This window comes from Pogoniulus pusillus, chromosome 1 (genome assembly GCF_015220805.1).
Source record: "Pogoniulus pusillus isolate bPogPus1 chromosome 1, bPogPus1.pri, whole genome shotgun sequence".
Taxonomy (NCBI): Eukaryota; Metazoa; Chordata; class Aves; order Piciformes; family Lybiidae; genus Pogoniulus; species Pogoniulus pusillus.
The window spans coordinates 1,496,409-1,506,506 of record NC_087264.1 but is presented as its reverse complement, the minus strand read 5'-3'; positions in this window follow the sequence as shown (position 1 = coordinate 1,506,506).

The window sequence follows — 10,098 nt, the reverse complement described above, 5'->3', positions numbered from 1 at the left end:
TTGTGCAGCACACTGGGGTGAGCAGGCTGTGGGGTGCTGGGGTGAGCAGGCTGTGGGGCACAGGGTCATGCAGCACACTGGGGTGAGCAGGCTGTGGGGTGCTGGGGTGAGCAGGCTGTGGGGTGCTGGGGTCGTGCAGCACACTGGGGTGAGTGGGCTGTGGGGTGCTGGGGTCGTGCAGCATGCTGGGGTGAGCAGGCTGTGGGGTGCTGGGGTGAGCAGGCTGTGGGGCATGGGGTCGTGCAGCACGCTGGGGTGAGCAGTCTTTGTGGCACATGCTCTGTGGCAGCTGTTGTGCAGTAACTGAGGAGCCAGCTTGCCCCTCCTCAGGTCAGTAGATGTTGCCAGTGCCCAGCTGAAGAGCCTCGAGTCTTGCTTTCTGCCTGACGGTCGGCGTTAAGCTCGCTCTGGCTCAGCTGGAGGGACTGCAGAGGTGTGCCCTGGTCGTACACCTGTTTCCCTTACCTTCAGCTTGGCGACTGTGTCTCTTTAGCCTTGTTCCTGAGGCAAGGCAAAGGTTGACTTTTAACCAGGGATCTGCCTTGGGGCTAAGGTTCGCGTTGCGCCACCGCCGTGTTTGGTTGCTGTGTTGACCTGTAGTCCTTGGAGCCTGCCTCTCTCCACTCGTGGCCTTGGAGTTTGCTCACAGTTCCCTTGCAAGAGCTGGTGCACTTGTTTGGGAGGTCAGTGCTGTGCAAGCACAGGAGCTGTAGCTACACCCGGTGTGCACAGTGGTGGTGTGCCATGTGAACAGCCGTTGTCTCTACACCATTAAAGCACAGTGTTAACCTTTGCAGTGGTCATGTCCTTGGTGATGGGGAGGTGATGGCATTAAACAGCCCCCAGGGGTAGTGGTGGTTGTTTCAGCAGTAGCAGGTGCTCCAAGCCTTTGGTGCTAGGTTACTCTCCGGGGACACTAGGTGCTGTTGTCCCCAGGTAGCAGCACTTGCTCACTGCCCCAGGCGGCAGCACTTGCTCACTGCCCCAGGCGGCAGCACTTGCTCACTGCCCCAGGCGGCAGCACTTGCTCACTGCCCCAGGCGGCAGCACTTGCTCACTGCCCCAGGCGGCAGCACTTGCTCACTGCCCCAGGCGGCAGCACTTGCTCACTGCCCCAGGCGGCAGCACTTGCTCACTGCCCCAGGCGGCAGCACTTGCTCACTGCCCCAGGCGGCAGCACTTGCTCACTGCCCCAGGCGGCAGCACTTGCTCACTGCCCCAGGCGGCAGCACTTGCTCACTGCCCCAGGCAGCCTGATATTTGGTGTTGCTTTTTTATTGGGCCTCTGATCCAGAGGAGTCAGTGTAGACATGGACCTGTTGGAGTGGGGGCAGAGGAGGCTACAACAAGGATCTGATGGCTGTAGCCCCTCTGCAGTGAGGCCAGGCTGAAAGAGGTAAGGTTGCTCAGCCACGGATCAGTACTGGGCCCAGTCCTGTTCAATATCTTTATTGATGATCTGGATGAGGGCATTGAGTCCAGCATCAGTAAGTCTGCAGATGACACCAAGCTAGGAGCAGCTGTGGAGCTGTTGGAAGGTAGGAGAGCCCTGCAGAGGGACCTGGCTAGGCTGCATGGGTGGGCAGAGGCCAATGGGATGAGACTGAACAAGGCCAAGGGCAGGGTTCTGCACTTTGGCCACAACAACCCCAAGCAGCGCTATAGGCTGGGGACTGAGTGGCTGAGAGCAGCCAGGAGGAAAGGGACCTGAGGGTACTGATAGATAGTAGCTGAAGATGAGCCAGCAGTGTGCCCAGGTGGCCAAGAGAGCCAATGGCATCCTGGCCTGCATCAGGAACAGTGTGGCCAGTAGGACAAGGGAGGTTATTCTTCCCCTGTACTCAGCACTGCTCAGGCCACACCTTGAGTGCTGTGTCCAGTTCTGGGCCCCTCAATTCAAGAAAGATGTTGAGGTGCTGGAACATGTCCAGAGAAGGGCAACGAAGCTGGTGAGGGGCCTGGAGCACAAATCCTATGAGGAGAGGCTGAGGGAGCTGGGCCTGTTTAGCCTGGAGAAGAGGAGGCTCAGGAGTGACCTCATTGCTGTCTACAACTACCTGAAGGGGCATTGTAGCCAGGTGGGGGGTGGCCTCTTCTCCCAGGCAAGCAGCAATAGAACAAGGGGACACAGTCTCAAGTTGTGCCAGGGTAGGTCTAGGCTGGATGTTGTTAGGAAGTTGTTGTCAGAGAGAGTGATTGGCATTGGAATGGGCTGCCCAGGGAGGTGGTGGAGGCACCGTCCCTGGGGGTCTTCAAGCAAAGCCTGGCTGGGGCACTTAGTGCCATGGTCTGGTTGATTGGATAGGGCTGGGTGCTAGGTTGGACTGGATGAGCTTGGAGCTCTCTTCCAACCTGGTTGATTCTATGATTCTATAAGGTTCCAGGGAGACCTTTTGGTGGCCTTTTGGTACTTGAAGGGGTTGGTCAGAAAGGTGGGGACAGGCTTTTTACTGGGACTTGCTGTGACAGGAATAAGTGGTGCTTTTGAACTGGGAGAGGGAGATCTGAACTGGCTGGAAGACACTTTTGATGCTGAGTGAAACACTGCCCTGAGGTGCCCCATCCCTGGAGCCATTCCAGGTCCTGCTGTTTGGGGATTTTGAGCAACCTGCTCTAGTTGCAGATTCACTGATTGCACTGGACTGGGAGGGACCTCTGGAAGGTCATCTTGTCCAACCTCCCTGCAGTCAGCAGGGACACCTCCAGCTACACCAGGTTGCCCATGGCCACATCAAGTCTGATCTGGAATGCCTCCAGTGCTGAGGCCTCCACCACATCCCTGTGCAACCTGTTCCAGCATTTTGGCACTCTCATTGTAGAGAACTTCCTCTTGCTGTCCAACCTAAGTCTACCCTGCTGCAGTTTCAAACCCCTGTCCCTTGGCCTGTTCCTACAAGCCCTTCTAAGCAGTCTTTCCCCAGCCTTCCAGATTCTGAAATACACCTGTAAGGTCTCCCTGAAGCCTTCTTCTCCAGGCTGAACAGCTCCAATTCTTTCATACATCCTCATAGGAGAGGTGCCCCAGCCCTCTTTGTGGCCCTCCTCTGGACCTGCTCCAGCAGGTCCAGGTCCCTTGTGTGTATGGGGGTCCTGCAGCTGGACACAGCACTCCAGATGATGCTTCACCAGATCTCCCCTGCTGCTTGCAGGGGCCTTGGATTAGAGGACCTTTAGGGGGTCCCTTTGAAGCTAAGGCATTGTATGAGTTTGAGGGGAGGAAGCAGTGGCTGCTCTGAGGTGGCAGCTGCATGCAGCTTGGCTCACCTGGGCTTACAGTTCTCTTGTGTACTTCCTGAGCTCTTTGGAATGCCTCATCCCACTAAGGCAACACCTGGCTCAAGTTACCTGAACAAATCTATCCTACCAGAAGACTTGATGCAGCTGTGAGAAGAGACCTCTTGAGCTGGTTGGATTGTCCCACTGTGTGCCATGCATAGCAAAGAGCTCACTCTGCTCCAGCAGAAGCTGTGCTCCTCCTCTTCCAGGGGGGGAAGGCTGTCTTAAAGACACTCCACTTTGTCCTCCAGCCTCCCACAATGCTGAGATTCCAAGGAAAATGGAATACAATCTACAGCTTCCCAACTCCTGAGGAGCATTGAAGGGTCTGTACAGAGGGCAGGGGGAACGGCAGAGGCTGTGGCCATGCTTGCACACCCATGCATGTCTGCTTGTCACCCTGGTGCTTCAGCATCACCAAGTGGAGGGAGAGCTGTGCCTGCGTGCTCCAGGGAAGTCCTCTGGCAGCCCTTTCCCACTTAACATTTGCTCTTCTCTCTAGCTGTGCAGTTTCAAGGGGCAGATGGGGTCTGGGCTGCACCCACATGTGAGTGTGGCCTTCTGCAAGATCATAGAATCTGCCAAGCTCATCCAGGCTGACCTATCACCCAGCCCTGTCCACTCACCTAAATGCCTGACCTACATGAGCCCAGGCTGTTTTGCTGCCTGCAAGGAGAGGGAAAATGAAGACATGAAATCACAGAACAGTGGGGTCTGGAAGGGAGTTCTGAAGAGAGCAAGAATAAATCTCACTCAGTAACACAGCCAGGCTGGTTTTAAATGCCTCCAGAGGAGTTTCCACAGCCTCTCTGCACAGCCTCGTCCAGTGCTCCAGCACTCTCACACCAAGGAATTCTTTTCTTCATGTCTAGGTGGAACCTCCCTGGTTCCAGTTAGTCCATGTTGCCCTGAACTGTGTCACTGATCACCACTGGAAAGTCTGGCCCCATCCTCCTGATACACTTTAGACACTGATAAGCACGGACAAGATCCCTTCTCAGGATGCTCTTCTCCAGTCTAAACAGCCCCAAGTCTCTCAGCATTCCCTCCTCAGAGATGCTCCAGGCCCTTCAGCCTATTTGTAGTCTCCATTGGACTCCATACTGGTTCTTTTTCCTTGAACAGGAGCACTTGGATGTGGATGCAGTATTCCTTCAGGCTCCCCCTAGAATCATAGAATCAGCCAGGCTGGAAGAGAGCTCCAAGCTCAGCCAGCCCAACCTAGCACCCTGCCCAAGCAACCAGAGCATGGCACTAAGTGCCCCAGCCAGGCTTGGCTTCAACACCTCCAGCCACACAGACTCCACCACCTCCCTGGGCAGCCCATTCCAATGCCAATCACTCTCTCTGACAACAACTTCCTAACAACATCCAGCCTAGACCTGCCCTGGCACAGCTTGAGGCTGTGCCCCCTTCTTCTGTTGCTGCTTGCCTGGCAGCAGAGCCCAACCCCACCTGGCTACAGCCTCCCTGCAGGCAGCTGCAGACAGCAATGAGCTCTGCCCTGAGCCTCCTCTGCTGCAGGCTGCACACCCCCAGCTCCCTCAGCCTCTCCTCACAGGGCTGTGCTCCAGGCCCCTCCCCAGCCTTGCTGCCCTGCTCTGAACACCTTCCAGCACCTCAACATCTCTCTTGAATTGAGGAGCCCAGAACTGGACACAGCACTGGCCTAAGTGCCTGTGTGAAAATTAACTCTCTCCCAGCCAAAGCCAGCAGAGCTTCTCTCATCACCTCCCTACCTCTCTGTGCTGCTGCAGAAGATAAAGCAGGGAAGCAGAGTGGTTCTGAGTTGCAGGCAGAGGGGGGGGAGTCTGAGGCACCAGTGGCTTTGTGTGCAGTCAGCAATGGAGAAGGAATGATGAAAGGCAGCTCCCTCCAGCCCTTTGTGGTCTTTTTTCCTAAACAATCTGTTCTCTTTGGAAATAATCCTCCTGGGCAGTCCCAGCAGCCTTGTCAAGAGTGGTCTTTGTTCTCAGGCTGAGTTGCTTCCCCATGCTTGTGCAGGGAAGCTGGTGATGATGGGAGGCAGCCTGCTTGTCCAAACCAGGCCCTGCTGCAATACCTTTTCCAGTCCCTGCCTCATGTTTATGTTGGGGTGGGATTGGGAAGGAGCCTCCCTGGCTTTGTGATCATGGGAACATCTCTTTTCAGTGGGATAAAACTTCACCTTGGAGGTGTTTGCAGCTCAAAAAGAAAACCCAAACCTGGAAAAACCACAACCAACAACCACCCACCACCCACAGCAGAGGGTGACAGACACACTGTGAGAGAGACAGAGTTTGTTATTGTGCTGACATCTCATCCCTGACCTGGCACATCTCCCCGGAGCCCACCTGCTTTATCACCTGCTCTCTTTGGTCTCTGAGTCATAGAATGGCTCAGAGATCATCTGCTCCACTCTCCCTGCCTTGGGCAGGGACACCTCTCAACCAGCCTTGGCTGCTCTGGGACACATCCAGCCTGACCTTGCACACACCCCCAGGAGGAGGCATCCACAACCTCCCTGGGTAGCCTATGCCAGTCTCACCACCCCTTGTACTGAGAAGCTTTTCCCTCAGCTCCAATCTGAACCTACTCTCCCTCTCCTGTGGTTTGCCTTCTATTAAGCCCACCCTAGCAGAGTGTGTACAGAAGAAAGGACTTGGGACAGGGCTGAAAAATAAACCTTGTTTTGAGCCAACCCCCCCTCTCCCCCTGGCTCCCCTGCTGGTATGTCAAAACAGTTGTCTTAATTTACTTCATTGCTGGCACCTCCAAAGGTAGGTTTGTCTTCTCCAGTGTGGGTTTTTTTCTCACAAGCTCCCCATCCAAACCATCACTCTGTGGCTTTTATTTCCCTGTGCTTTGCTTTCTGGTGTCTCCCCTCTCCCCCTGCACGCAGGCTATGGAGTCCCCAAGCTGTGTCCAACCAGCTCAGTGGTGCATAGAATCAACCAGGCTGGAAGAGAGCTCCAAGCTCAGCCAGCCCAACCTAGCACCCAGCCCTGGCCAAGCACCCAGACCATGGCACTAAGTGCCCCAGCCAGGCTTGGCTTCAACACCTCCAGGCACAGAGACTCCACCACCTCCCTGGGCAGCCCATTCCAATGCCAATCACTCTCTCTGACAACAACTTCCTAACAACATCCAGCCTAGACCTGCCCTGGCACAGCTTGAGGCTGTGTCCCCTTGTTCTATTGCTGCTTGCCTGGCAGCAGAGCCCAACCCCACCTGGCTACAGCCTCCCTGCAGGCAGCTGCAGACAGCAATGAGCTCTGCCCTGAGCCTCCTCTGCTGCAGGCTGCACACCCCCAGCTCCCTCAGCCTCTCCTCACAGGGCTGTGCTCCAGGCCCCTCCCCAGCCTTGCTGCCCTTCTCAGGTTTTTGAAAGAGAGCTATGAGGAACCTGGGCAGTCAGAGCTGGTTTGGACCCCCCTGGCTAGTCTGCATATCTGAGGGTTCAGCAAGCTACAGTAGGACCTGGAGGGAGTCCACTGATTCCTGAGTGGCTGTTTTTTGTATCTCACCTGGGCTGAGTACCTGTGCAGGTGGCATCAGAAGAGCTCTGATTTTACTAAGTAGCTACTGTGGAGGACTGATCATCCTGGAGGCTTCATGCAGCCATCAAGACCTTCCAGCAGCTCCTGTTTGTTTAATGACCTCAGCTTGCTCATGACCTGGCCTCTGGCTTCTGTCCTTGCTGTCATGAGAATTGGGAAAGAACACCTCCCCCCCACCACCCCCAAGCTGTGCCCTTTGAGCTTTGGCTGAGCCCTTCTGCTGAGCTCTTGGAAACAACATTTAGGAAGAGCTTTGCCTGCCTGTTGCATTCACACTTTGGTTGGGAAAGGACCATAAAGATCCTCTCCACCCAAGCCCTGTGAGGAGAGGCTGAGGGAGCTGGGGGTGTGCAGCCTGCAGCAGAGGAGGCTCAGGGCAGAGCTCGTTGCTGTCTGCAGCTGCCTGCAGGGAGGCTGTAGCCAGGTGGGGTTGGGCTCTGCTGCCAGGCAAGCAGCAACAGAAGAAGGGGACGCAGCCTCAAGCTGTGCCAGGGCAGGTCTAGGCTGGATGTTGTTAGGAAGTTGTTGTCAGAGAGAGTGATTGGCATTGGAATGGGCTGCCCAGGGAGGTGGTGGAGTCTCTGTGCCTGGAGGTGTTGCAGCCAAGCCTGGCTGGGGCACTTAGTGCCATGCTCTGGTTGGTTGGGCAGGGCTGGGTGCTAGGTTGGGCTGGATGAGCTTGGAGCTCTCTCCCAGCCTGGATGATTCTATGATCTCCAAAGGTCCCTTCCAACCTCCACCATTCTATGGTTCTCAGTGTGATTGGTTATTGGGAACCTGAAGCTGTGTCTATCCCAACTGCCACTGCCATGCTGGCATCACCTTCAGAGTGTACCCACAGAGCACATTCAGGAGCTATGGTTTCAGAGCCATGTTGGGTGCCAGCCCAGAGTCAGGTCTTCCTCTGGACACTCACATCCACACAACCACATGAGTGCCAGCTCAGGGCAGGCTGCAGCTCATGTCTGTGCTCATCTTCTCCAGCCTTTTTCCCCATTGCTCATCACCTGAGGGGATCAGCTGGGAGGGAAATGCAGATTGTCCTGTGCAGAGCAAGGAGCTGGACTCCATGAGCCTCATGGATCTCTTCCAACCTCAAATTATTCTATCCAGTGGGCCAAGGCAGAGGGAGGAGAGAAAGGGCAGGATGGGAAGAGGTTTTGTAGGAAAGCAGCAGGAGGGAGAGCCGGTGAAGGTTTGCAGAGGTCCTGATTCCAGCTGGATGATGCTCAAGGTCAGCGATGCAAGGAGAGGGAGTAGTGAACCAGGTTGGGTCCCAGCCTCGTCAGCTGCTGACTGGGGTTGCAGTCTGTGGCTCCCTCTGCTGAGCCCAGCCCTGAGCTCTGCTCACTGCAGGAGAGGAGCAAAAGCTTTTATGGGCTCTGGAAACACTTTTTGGGAAGGCTGGCAAGGTCACCTCAATGACAGACTGGGCAGGAGAGAGACACCTGGTTCCTGAGCCCTGTCCCACTGCTGGGTGATTCTGGCCTGGAGAGCAAGCACCCTCCTGCCTCTTCATTGGGATGGGACAGTGCTGCTTTGCTAACCTGCCACAATGACATTTTCATTGCTCTTAGTTGAAATTGACCCAAAAGCTATATTCTGTAGACAAAAGAGAGCTCTGGCAGAGCAGGGTGATGTCCTGCCCATGCTGGCAGTCCTCTTCAGCATCCTTATTGATGATCAGGAGCAGGGGACTGAGTCCAGCATCAGTAAGTTTGCAGATGACACCAAGCTAGGAGCAGCTGTGGAGCTGTTGGAGGGTAGCAGAGCCCTGCAGAGGGACCTGGCCAGGCTGGATGGGTGGGCAGAGGCCAATGGGATGAGACTGAACAAGGCCAAGGGCAGGATTCTGCACTTTGGCCACAACAACCCCAAGCAGCACTTGGGACTGGGGCCAGAGTGGCTGAGAGCAGGCAGGCAGAGAGGGAGCTGGGGGTACTGGGAGAGAGGAGCTGAAGAGGAGGCAGCAGTGCCCAGGTGGGCAGCAGAGCCAATGGCATCCTGGGCTGGCTCAGGAGCAGTGTGGGCAGCAGGACAAGGGAGGTTCTTCTGCCCCTGTGCTCAGCACTGCTCAGGCCACCCCTGGAGTGCTGTGTCCAGTTCTGGGCTCCTGAATTCAGGAGAGATGTTGAGGTGCTGGAAGGTGTTTGGAGAAGGGCAGCAAGGCTGGGGAGGGGCCTGGAGCAGAGCCCTGTGAGGAGAGGCTGAGGGAGCTGGGGGTGTGCAGCCTGCAGCAGAGGAGGCTCAGGGCAGAGCTCATTGCTGTCTGCAGCTGCCTGCAGGGAGGCTGTAGCCAGGTGGGGTTGGGCTCTGCTGCCAGGCAAGCAGCAGCAGAAGAAGGGGACACAGCCTGGAGTTGTGCCAGGGGAGGTCTAGGCTGGATGTTGTTAGGAAGTTGTTGTCAGAGAGTGATTGGCATTGGAATGGGCTGCCCAGGGAGGTGGTGGAGTTACCATCCCTGGAGGTGTTGAAGCCAAGCCTGGCTGGGGCACTTAGTGCCATGGTCTGGTTGGTTGGCCAGGGCTGGGTGCTAGGTTGGGCTGGCTGAGCTTGGAGCTCTCTTCCAACCTGGCTGATTCTGTGATTCTATGTCTGGTCAAGGTTAGTCAGCAGGTTGCTTATTTGAGGGAAGAGGGAAGACTGCTTTGTTCTTCCAGGCACTGGTAGGTTGCTTGGGCTTCAGGTCAAACCCTGGTGCATCCTTCTCCAGCTGCTCCCTTCATTGGTGCCAATGGCTCCATGGCAGCCAGGGCAGCTCTGGAGCCCTCTCCCCAAAATTACACAGGCAGAGGTGGTGTTGGGAGACTAAATGAAGCAGCCAGCCCCAAGCACCTTGCTGGGATGCAGAGATGTGGCTTCATCTTCATCAAGATGCAAACTAAGTCCATTTGGGTATATATAGGATGGTTTAGGTTGGAAAGGACCTCTAAGCTCATCCAGTTCATAGGCAGGGACAGAGTTCAGAGAGTGGTGATCAATGGTGCCAGGTCCAGCTGGAGAGCTGTGACCAGTGGAGTCCTCCAGGGATCAGTGCTGGGGCCAGTCCTGTTCAACAGCTTCATCAATGCCATCGATGAGGGCACAGACAGAGTCTGCTCAGCAGGTTTGCTGCTGACACCAAGCTGGGAGGCTTGGCTGAGACAGCTGCAGGCTGTGCTGCCATCCAGAGAGCCCTGGGCAGACAGAGCTGGGCACAGAGGGACCAGATGAGCTTCAACAAGGACAAGTGCAGAGTCCTGCACCTGGGGAGGGATAATAAACTGCAACAGTACAGGCTGGG